Raw genomic sequence first — 10,983 nt, 5'->3', positions numbered from 1 at the left:
AGAGATATAATATGAGGAACTAGATTTTGAAGGGAAGAGATGGAGTGTATTTTTAAAAGCTTATTCAAAGATGGTCAAAATGAAAAAATCGTCTTTGTATTACCAATACAACTACGACGGTGAGCGCGGAACCCATTGTTGTACTGCTTAAAGTCATTATTGAAGGCGGTTATTAAATAACTGTCGTTGTATACTTTCGTGAAAATTACTACAATAACACCGTGTATCCTTTTACAACGTTTTCTTCTTAACCGTCGTAGTTAGTGTGTCGTTAAAAAACTTTATTGTAGTAGTGAGTATTCAAGAACAATTGTTTTGTACATAAAGGATATATCTTTAGTTTTATCACGTGTGATTTTTATTATAAATATCAACTTATAAAAGTGTAGAAGTTATTTAATATTATCTTTGATGTTCTTTTAAGAAAACTAAGATAAGATTAATCATATTGTTAATCATATTTTTATTTTTACTTAATTTTTAGATATTTCACACATTTAGTATGAATATGGCAGAAATAACAATAGATGTCACATAAGTTAAAAATAATATTAATATGAATGGACATATTAATTACTTTTTTTTTCTAATTTGTATATTATTTTCTAGAAATGGACTAATAAAAATGAGTGAAGGTGGTGATGTAGGAGTAATTTTTAACATTTAATAAGATATATTTAATATTTAATGCCCTTGTTTTTTTTCTGAAAAATATTTATTGCCTTCATATTATGTCTTAATGATTTGGGCTAATAGTGACATGAAATTTTGGCTCCTTTTTATTAGCAAGTGTTGATCTTCCTTTGTCACTTGATCATGAAAGATTCACGGTTCACTGAAGTAATTTATTAGCAAGTATATACATCCTCTATGCATATTAATTGGTCCTATTGCAATTACTTTCTCCTTCAACCAAAAAAGAAGCATTATTGCATTAGTGTACACTACTAAAAAAAGGGTTTTCCACGACGCATTTTTACGAAGGTCATAAGGTAAACATCTTAAAAATATATGTGGTGGCATTTTCGTAATTTGAAGCTGCTATACGAAGATGGTGCTATTGAAACCCGTCTTAAAATTACTTGTTCAACAACGGGTACTACAACACCGTTGTGGAAAGCTCAATGATATTTATTTTATAAAATAAATTATTTTATTTAAAAGGATTTAAGACAGTGCGGATATGCACCATCTTTGAAACGTTGAGAGACAAGGATGTGATTTTAGGGACACCATCTTTAATTGGTTTAGTTAAAATTAAAAAATGACTTGCGACGCGTACGTGCCTTTTCATCTCCTAGTCCCTTCTTCATTCGCTAATCATTGTTGTGTTGACGGAAGCTCCGCCGGTGCCATCTCCACTCCTGTGTTGACCCCAGCTCCGGCCATCGTGCCATCTCTATAGCTCCCGTCGTATCTCGAGTCACCGAAGCTCAGATCGCTAGCTGTACCCAGGTATTTATATGTAATCACTGTTGATAGCTACTAACAATGATTTGGGTTTTATTCGTGTGTTGCTCGGCTGGTACATTTGCTTGGGTGTTGCTATTTCTCAGATATTTGGCCCCTTTTATGTAGAGTTGTCGATGTGGGTTTTGGCCTAAGGGTTAACCCTACCTAGGGCTTTAACCTACTAATAGGGCTTCGACTCCGATTTCTTGAGCTTCCCTTAAATTCTTTGTTGTCGTGCAAACAAACACGGCCTTGACGACCGTTTTTTTTTGGAAAATAAAAAGTATAAAACCGTGTTTTGTGAAGTTGTTGGGACTTGGAAGTGTATTTGTGTTGCTTGATTCTAGTTTTGGGAGTTCTTTGTTCCTGAGCGAGGTCGCAAGTGGTGGATATGTTTGTTAATTTCGCAGTTCTCTACGCGTGTTGCATTAGAAGTTGGGTGAATTTGCTTTGAACGGGGAAGATTTAAGTGACGGGTATAGATTCTTTGTTTTTTTTTGCTGGTTTTCGAAGTAGATTGCCATATAAAATATTGACGGAAGGCATTATTACCAGGTTGCATCTTTAAATGGAAATTTTCATGGAATAAGCAGTTCCTATTAACAAGTAAAATCTGATGTATGGAAACTTTAGTTACCAGCATGATTCATTGTTAATTTTACTGCCTAAATTTCCTTTCTTACTAATTTGGCTAAGAAGGTGAAACTAAATTGTTTTTCTTTCATTCTTTCTTGTGCATTTTTTGTTTTTTTTTTTAGTTGTGTGTTTGGTCTATGCTAGATTTAACAAATGATTATCCAACTAGTGAGCTGAGTTGCATTGGCAGATTTTGGGAACTTCAAATCAAAATCAAAAAATTGTGGCTATAAAAATGTCTTCTAGTTAGATTAACACATGAATAATGGGATTCCATATTTTAATTAAAATTTCAATGATGTTTCTTTTATTTGTTTCAATGCAGGCTGCGATATCTTCCTGGTGCTATTGTAGCTGCGATATCTTCAATTTAGCATTTATAGTCATTTTCTATAAACGACTATAAATGGTAGGAATTTTCTTGGACTGGATCCAGCTTTTGTGAGTCTGTTGTGTTGCTATCATAATTTTTACTTAAAATTATGAATGACATCCCCTGTTTGATACTTGGCCAAATATCAACAATGAGTTAGAATAGCCTGAATAAATTGGCTAGTGTATCAACACTTAACATTTAGTCAGTTAGAACAGTGGGCATATATAGTAAAAAATATGAGGGAATTTAGTTCTCTATTTTTTAGAATTTCAGAATTTAGTTCTTTGTTTATTAGAATTTCAGAATTTAGTTCTTTGTTTATTAGAATTTCAGAATTTAGTTTTTTGTTTATTAACATGTTCTATGATTTTTTTATTAAACCTATAATGATGTTCCCAATTGTTATTCACATACAGGACAACCCAAAATCAAGTTCTTCGAGACTTGTGATATTTTCTTGGATTTTAGTCTATGATTCTATTGTTTTTTATGCTATTTTCAATTTATTTTTGCTGTTGTTTTTAGTGGATTTTCATCTATGATGTTATGTGTTTTTATTTATTTATTTATGATATTTTCATGGATTTTATTCTATGGTGTTATAGGTGTTTTATCTATATTTGCTCTGTAATTTAGTCATATTAATTTGTCATTGATGATTTTAATTGTGAATTCTTCTTACTCGTTAATAAGTGGCAAGAATGGGTATGATTTCAAATCTGTGAGGAGATGGACCAACCAAAACAAATAGGGATATGGCCTACATGAATGTGATAAAGTAATTATGTTGAAAAAATTATCAAGTTTTGCTTTTCTTATAACCAATCAAATTATCAAATTGGTTTTTATGCTGATCTTTTACATTGTTTGTTCCCAGATATTTGTACCTATTCATAAAAAGATTCATTGGTGCTTGGCAGTTATAAATAACAAAGATAAGAAATTTCAGTATCTGGACTCATTGAGAGGATATTTGAAGTTTTCTATCTGAAAATCAGGAATTTGGTTGTTTAGTTTTCTGTCTGAAAGGATATTTGAAGTTTGCCTGAGCATCATAGGTTTGGTTTGAATGAACTCTTTTGAATTGTGCAGCTTTTTGCCAGGATAGTTCCTAGGACAGCAGAGAATTTTCGGGCACTCTGTACAAGTATCTTTAAATTGTTCAAATAACTGTCTTTTACCATTTTTTTTATAATTTTTTGTAATGTGAGACTGGAGCATGCATATGTATATTGGGTAATGTGAGACTGGAGTTTCTTGTTGACCAACAAGAATGTTTGGTCCAGCAGTAAGGTACACACTAGTTTTATTGTGCGTGTGCGTGTGTTTGGATCAATTTGCCTATGCTGCTCAACTAATTATGAGCAAAGTTCCTTCATTGCCTTTTTTGTAATAGTTTATGCTTGGTGTGCTGTGTTGGTCTTTTTTGTTAGCTTGCCTCACATTTTGGTGATTGAATTGGGCTTTTGATTGTATTGGCAGGGTCATGAGAATATAGTTGAAGATGTGTCATGGAATTTGAAGGATGAGAATATGTTTGGGTCCAGTGGAGATGACTGCAAATTGATCATTTGGGACTTGCGGACGAACAAAGCCCAACAATCAGTCAAACCACATGAAAAGGAGGTATGCTTCGTAATCCTTGCAGTGTCTCTTGTTCGTCAAGTGTGTAGAATAGATTTAGTACAAGTCTTATTCTTAAATGGTTAAAAGTTCAGCAGTATGAGTCTGATGACTCTGATGAGAAAGACTTTGGCAGGGTTGTTTATAAATTGTGAAACAGGTAGAGCTAGCTAGTCAATTATCTTATTCAATGTTGCTGCACAACCCTTTTTTTGGTGAATTATTCTGCACCTACACCCCTTGGTGAAGAATTATAATTAAGGTCTCTACTTAAATATCTCTTTGCATATATATATATATATATATATATATATATATATATATATATATATATATATATATATATATATATATAATTGTTTTCTTACCTAAAGCTCTCTTTGTTCAGTTTGCAGGCCTTCTAATTAACATGGAGCCATAGTGTGCAATCAAGAAAGATGCCACTGAATAATATATTTTGTCATAATAACATTTTATTTTGCTGAAAAATGCAAAAAGGAAATATACGGACAATTGTTAGTGCTAGTTGCTTAATTTATTGTTATAAGTAGTAGAAATACAAACGGTGCTCACTTCTCTCACTCAATCTTAGTATTTCAAAAAAAGGGAATGGTGAGAATAAAAATGAAGAGATCTGCTCTTGGAGTAGGTGAAATTTTTTCTCTCTCATAAGAAAAATAATTCAACTTTTTTTAAAAATATAAGTAAAAATTTAACTATTTTTATCTTATTAATTTCTTTAGTTTTTTTATAATTAAAAATTCAATTTTTTTAAAAAATATAAGTAAAAATTTAACTATTTTTATCTTATTTAATGATATTATATCTAAAATACCTTCATTTAATAAAGAGTTGCGTTTAATATCAAATTTGATTGAAGAGTAATTTAGAAAAAAAATATTTTTAATTGAAACAATATGATTTAATAAAGGTATGGTTTCTTGATTTGCGCAATAAACAACATATTGATACACTTTTAATTGAATTATGTTCAAGCTATTTGGGTTTTGGACTCTCTGTCCATTCAATACAGGGTGAGAAGATCAAAGAGAAAGTAAAGAAGGTAGATGAGAATGAAGTTGTTAAGTTGATAAAAGAGCAGGAGGACAAAAATTTGGAAATTTCAGCTTTGAAGGTAGAACTGGAAACAACCAAAAGAACATATGAAGTACAATTCTCACAGATGGAAGAAGAAGCTAACAATTTTAAAGCAACATTGACACGAAAGGTCCAAGAATATGAGCATCAATTGGAAGAATTAAGAAATGAGGTAAAGGTTTCTTACTTTGCACAAACAACAATATATTGGTACACTATGAGGGAAAGGACAAGACAAAGAGGTTTTAGTTAATCAGAATATAATTTCACCTTGGTAATTTATGCTGAAACTTTTATCGCTCAGATACTTGACATAAAACTCTAATTCTAATTGGAAAATAGCACTAAAAACATTTAAGTGTTATCCTTTGAGAAATTAGTTTCATGTTATATGTATTTGTAGAAGATCTTTGGTGTTTTGATGATGATCAAAGAGCTTAGAAATCAAGTGATAAAAGTGATCATAAATTCCGAAATATAGGGGGAGTAAACGCACATTTTATCTATACACAATTGGTTGTTGCTTGCTTGAATCTTGATCTCAGGTATTGTATTGTCATCATCAAAAAGGGGGAGATTGTAGATGCAAATGCCTTTGGTGTTTTGATGATGATCATGATGAAGAAAAGCAAATGATGCAAATGATTCAAGAATACAAGCCACAACATCAAGATGATCACTAGTACATTAGGAAGGAAATTCCTAATTGATATAGCAAAAGGTTTGGCCAAGTAATGCATGTTAAAAAGTGTTTTTCAAGAGATTTACTCTCTGGTAATCGATTACCAGAGGATGTAATCGATTACCAGTGGCCAAAAATGCTTTACAACAGCTACTAAATATTTGAATTCAAATTTTAGACTGTGTAATCGATTACACCATATTGGTAATCGATTACCAGCAGTTAATAAACGTTTTAATTCAAATATTAAAGCCTGTAATCGATTACACAACTATTGTAATCGATTACCAGAGGAGATTTTCAGAAAATAACTTTCAAGAGTCACATCTATTCAAATGGTTTATGAATGGCCATCAAAGGTCTATTTATATGTGACTTGGAAACACGAATAATAAGAGAGAGTTTTTGATTGCCCAAAATGTCTTATCCTCTCAAAGATTCCTTGGTCAAACACTTGCATATTCAAATAAGGAATTGTGATTGATCTTCATTGTACAATCTGTCTCTTTCAAGAGAAATTTCTTCTTCTTTTCTTTTACTTCTGAAAAGGGGTTAAGAGACCGAGGGTCTCTTGTTGTAAAGGATTCCTGAACACAAGGGAAGGGTTGTCCCTGTGTGATTCAGACTTTGTAAAAGGATTTTACAAAGAGAGTGGAAAATCTCAAGTGGGTTGCTTGAGTACTGGACGTAGGCACAGGAAGTGACCGAACCAGTATAAATCAAGTTTGCATTTCTCTCTTCCCTTAAACTTCTTTTATTTATTGCTATTTATCTTTTGCCTTTAAAGAAGTTTATTCTGAATTATCTTTTGAGTAATTCATGTTAAGGATGCATTGTTAATCTAAAGAGAGGGAGCAAGATTTAAATTGGGGAATAGTTCTTGTTATCTTAATTCAACCCCCCCTTCTTAAGATATCTGAGGCCACAAGGTCCAACAAGTGGTATCAGAGCGGGATTCTTGTATAAAGTTTAAAAACTTCAAGAATAGATATGGCCTCATCCAACTTTCCATTTCTTGAGGGAAATTCTATTAATAGGCCTTTTATGTTCAATGGCGAGGGTTATCACTATTGGAAAACCCGAATGCAGATTCTTATTGAAGCCATAGATTTAAATATATGGGATGCCATTGAAGTTGGTCCTTTTATTCCTACAAAGGTAGTGGGAAATGTAATTATAGAAAAACCAAGAGAAGAATGGAATGATGATGAAAGAAGAAAGGTTCAATACAATTTAAAGGCCAAAAATATAATCACTTCTGCATTAGGGATGGATGAATTTTTTAGAGTCTCAAATTGTAAAAATGCAAAAGAAATGTGGGATACTTTGCAAGTAACCTATGAAGGCACAACCGATGTCAAGAGATCTAGAATAAACACTCTTATACATGAATATGAAATGTTCAGAATGTTTCAATATGAGACCATAGAAGATATGCAGAAGAGATTTACTTGTATAGTTAATCATCTTGCATCTTTGGGAAAAATATTTCCTAATGAAGATCTGATTAACAAAGTGTTGAGATGTTTAAGCAGGCAATGGCAACCAAAAGTAACAGCAATTGCAGAATCAAGAAATCTCACTAATATGTCTCTTGCCACTCTCTTTGGAAAACTTCAACAACATGAAATGGAACTTATGAGACTTCATCACCATGAAGAGAATGATATAAAGAGAAAAGGAATAACACTCAGAACCTCATCATCTTTTATTCAAGAAGAAAGTGACAAAGAGGACTTGACTGAAACAGAAGAAGATGATGATGATTTCAGACTCTTTGTGAAAAGGTTCAATAAATTTCTGAGAAACAAAAGAAATAAAAGAAAATCAAACATCAATACAAAGAAGAAAGAAGAAGACTCTTCCTTAGCCCCATCATGCTATGAAAGTAATCAACCTTGGCACATGAGATCCGATTATCTTGTCTTTGAAAGAAGAATTGAAAAATCCGACAAGAGGAATCTCAAAGAAAAGAAAGAAAAGAAAGCATAGATCACTTGGGAAGAAAATAAAAAAAAAAAAAAAAAAATTCTTCAAGTGATTCACAAAAATAAAATCATAAATCTGGGTATCATGTTGAAAGACTATGAAAACGGAGAAGAGCAAAAACGATACATTGATAACAATTTCTCCAAACACATGGCATACATAAAAGTTTATTCAACAAACAGAGGCCACTTGTTTAACAAGTAAGCCCAACAAGTAATATCAATTACTTTGATGATTTTTGTCTATGATTGTTAACTTTTGATTAAGTTTTTGATGCTTGTTTACTCCTTAAGTATTTGATTGCCATTAATGTTTTTGATTGATAGTTATGATTATGTTTTGATGATTGCTTTTGTTTGATTGTGTTTAATTGTAAGTATTTGATTATATTTGATTGGTGTGTGTTAATTGTTTGATTAATACTTAGTTGAATGAATTAAATACAGATTAGTGATGATGATTGATAGTGTTAGATGTATTTAGCATAAACATAGGTTATTTTAGAGGAACTAGTCTAGTTTATGGTCTGGTAATCGATTACCATATAGTGTAATCGATTACACAAGAACAGGCAGCCTGTAATCGATTACAACATCCTGTAATCGATTACCAGAAGGCTTATTACTCTTGTAAACGATTACCAAGCCTTGTAATCGATTACAACGCGTCCTCGTCTATAAATATCACATTTTCTAGAAATCCCTGCGCAGCCCCTTTTCTCTCACGACGTTCTTCCATTCCCAAACCTCCAAATCTTCATATCTCACTCATTTCTCCATGAAATCAACTCCCGTAAATTGCGATCTTCTTCTTTTTCGTTTCTCTTTTGCTTTCACCGATTAAAATCTGCAAACACTCCTTCAAATGGCAGAATCGTCAAAGAAACGAAAGGGTTCTTCCGCCTCCGCTTCGGCTTCAAGAGCTCATCCTTCCGGAGCCACTAGCGCATCCACAGCACCAATTCCACCATCATTGTCCTCTTCCCCAGTGTTTTCTTCCGATGAACAGCAGAAACGGTACTCCAATCTTTTCTCATCTCATTCCATTATCGACCATAAGTTTATTGATATGGAATTCTTTTCTGCTGAAACCTTTGATTGCATTCAAGCCTTTCAGAACTTAGGTCTTCTACCTTTTATGTCATTACAATTGCCTATTTATCCTGAATTGGTTAAAGCTTTTTATTGTAATCTTGAAATTCAGGACAACACTCTAATTTCTGAAATTTTTGGGATAAAAATGGTCATTGACCAGTCCCTTTTCCATGACTTAACCAAATTACCCAGTGACGGTGTACCATTTGAAGGTACACTGAATGACGACTGGAAATTTGATTTCTCTGCCCATGATGCCCGCCAGTTGGTTTGCACCAACAATGCGGATATGACCGGACGTCTTCTTGCCGGGTCATTGGCTTTTGAAAGCCGCATCCTTCACTATTTAATTGTGCGTATTTTGCTTCCACGGTCTTCCAACCTTGCCCAGGTTTCTGAGGAAGATCTAATTATCATGTGGGCCTTTCATACAGGGCGTCAACTTGACTGGGCACACTTAGTCAGATATCGCATGCATAAGGCATTGCGATTAAATGCTCCACTACCATATCCACAGCTTTTCACTCTCTTTTTCCACCATTTTCAAATTCCTCTTGATTCTGAACCTTACGTTCCAATCAAGAGATCCTTTTTAATTGGTGCTGCTGTGATTGCTTCTTTTGGTTACCGCAAAGAGCTTGATGGCTCTTGGGTCAAAAAGGGTGCTCCACCCGCTGATGATGAAAGCAACCAACCCAGTTGAAGATAATTCCTCTCTTCTTCGAAAGCTTTTGGAAAAGTTCGATGGTCTTCAAACTTTTGTTGGTGACAAGTTTGATAATATGGAATTGCAAGTCGACATGCGGTTTGATGCCATGGAATCAAGGATCACCAAAGTTGAAGAAGATGTCTCCTTCATCCGTACTTGTTTTGATCCACCACTACCGCTTCCATCATCCTCTTAGCTTATAAGTTATTATTAAGACTAAGTCTTATTAGTAATTAAGTATTATTAGTACTCTGTTTTAACGTCGTGTATTTGGCTTTTTATTGATCTAGTTATCGTAGTCTTCCACTATAATTATATTTCTAGACATTGCTTTAGTTGATTATGCAAATGTATGGTTTTATTTTGGCTTCATGAATGGCGTTGTTTGGATATTTATTGTGTTTGGTTTTTGATTGTGTTGTCTAGTTCTTTTTGATGTTGCCAAAGGGGGAGAGAACTTGAGAGACCTTGGGTTAGAAATCAATTAAACTACTCATTAAAGTTAGGCATAGGCATACATGCTAAAAGATAGGGGGAGTAAGGGCTGTGTGAACATGCTATCATCTTGTATATGGTTTGTCTTGATTTCAGGGATTGTCATCATCAAAAAGGGGGAGATTGTAGAAGATCTTTGGTGTTTTGATGATGATCAAAGAGCTTAGAAATCAAGTGATAAAAGTGATCATAAATTCCGAAATATAGGGGGAGTAAACGCACATTTTATCTATACACAATTGGTTGTTGCTTGCTTGAATCTTGATCTCAGGTATTGTATTGTCATCATCAAAAAGGGGGAGATTGTAGATGCAAATGCCTTTGGTGTTTTGATGATGATCATGATGAAGAAAAGCAAATGATGCAAATGATTCAAGAATACAAGCCACAACATCAAGATGATCACTAGTACATTAGGAAGGAAATTCCTAATTGATATAGCAAAAGGTTTGGCCAAGTAATGCATGTTAAAAAGTGTTTTTCAAGAGATTTACTCTCTGGTAATCGATTACCAGAGGATGTAATCGATTACCAGTGGCCAAAAATGCTTTACAACAGCTACTAAATATTTGAATTCAAATTTTAGACTGTGTAATCGATTACACCATATTGGTAATCGATTACCAGCAGTTAATAAACGTTTTAATTCAAATATTAAAGCCTGTAATCGATTACACAACTATTGTAATCGATTACCAGAGGAGATTTTCAGAAAATAACTTTCAAGAGTCACATCTATTCAAATGGTTTATGAATGGCCATCAAAGGTCTATTTATATGTGACATTGAATGGAGCCAGCTAGTATGCGGCAGAAAACTCGCGTTCCTT

This window comes from Glycine max, chromosome 8 (genome assembly GCF_000004515.6).
Source record: "Glycine max cultivar Williams 82 chromosome 8, Glycine_max_v4.0, whole genome shotgun sequence".
NCBI lineage: Eukaryota > Viridiplantae > Streptophyta > Magnoliopsida > Fabales > Fabaceae > Glycine > Glycine max.
The sequence above is the reverse complement of the archived record's forward strand: the minus strand, read 5'-3'. Positions refer to the sequence as shown.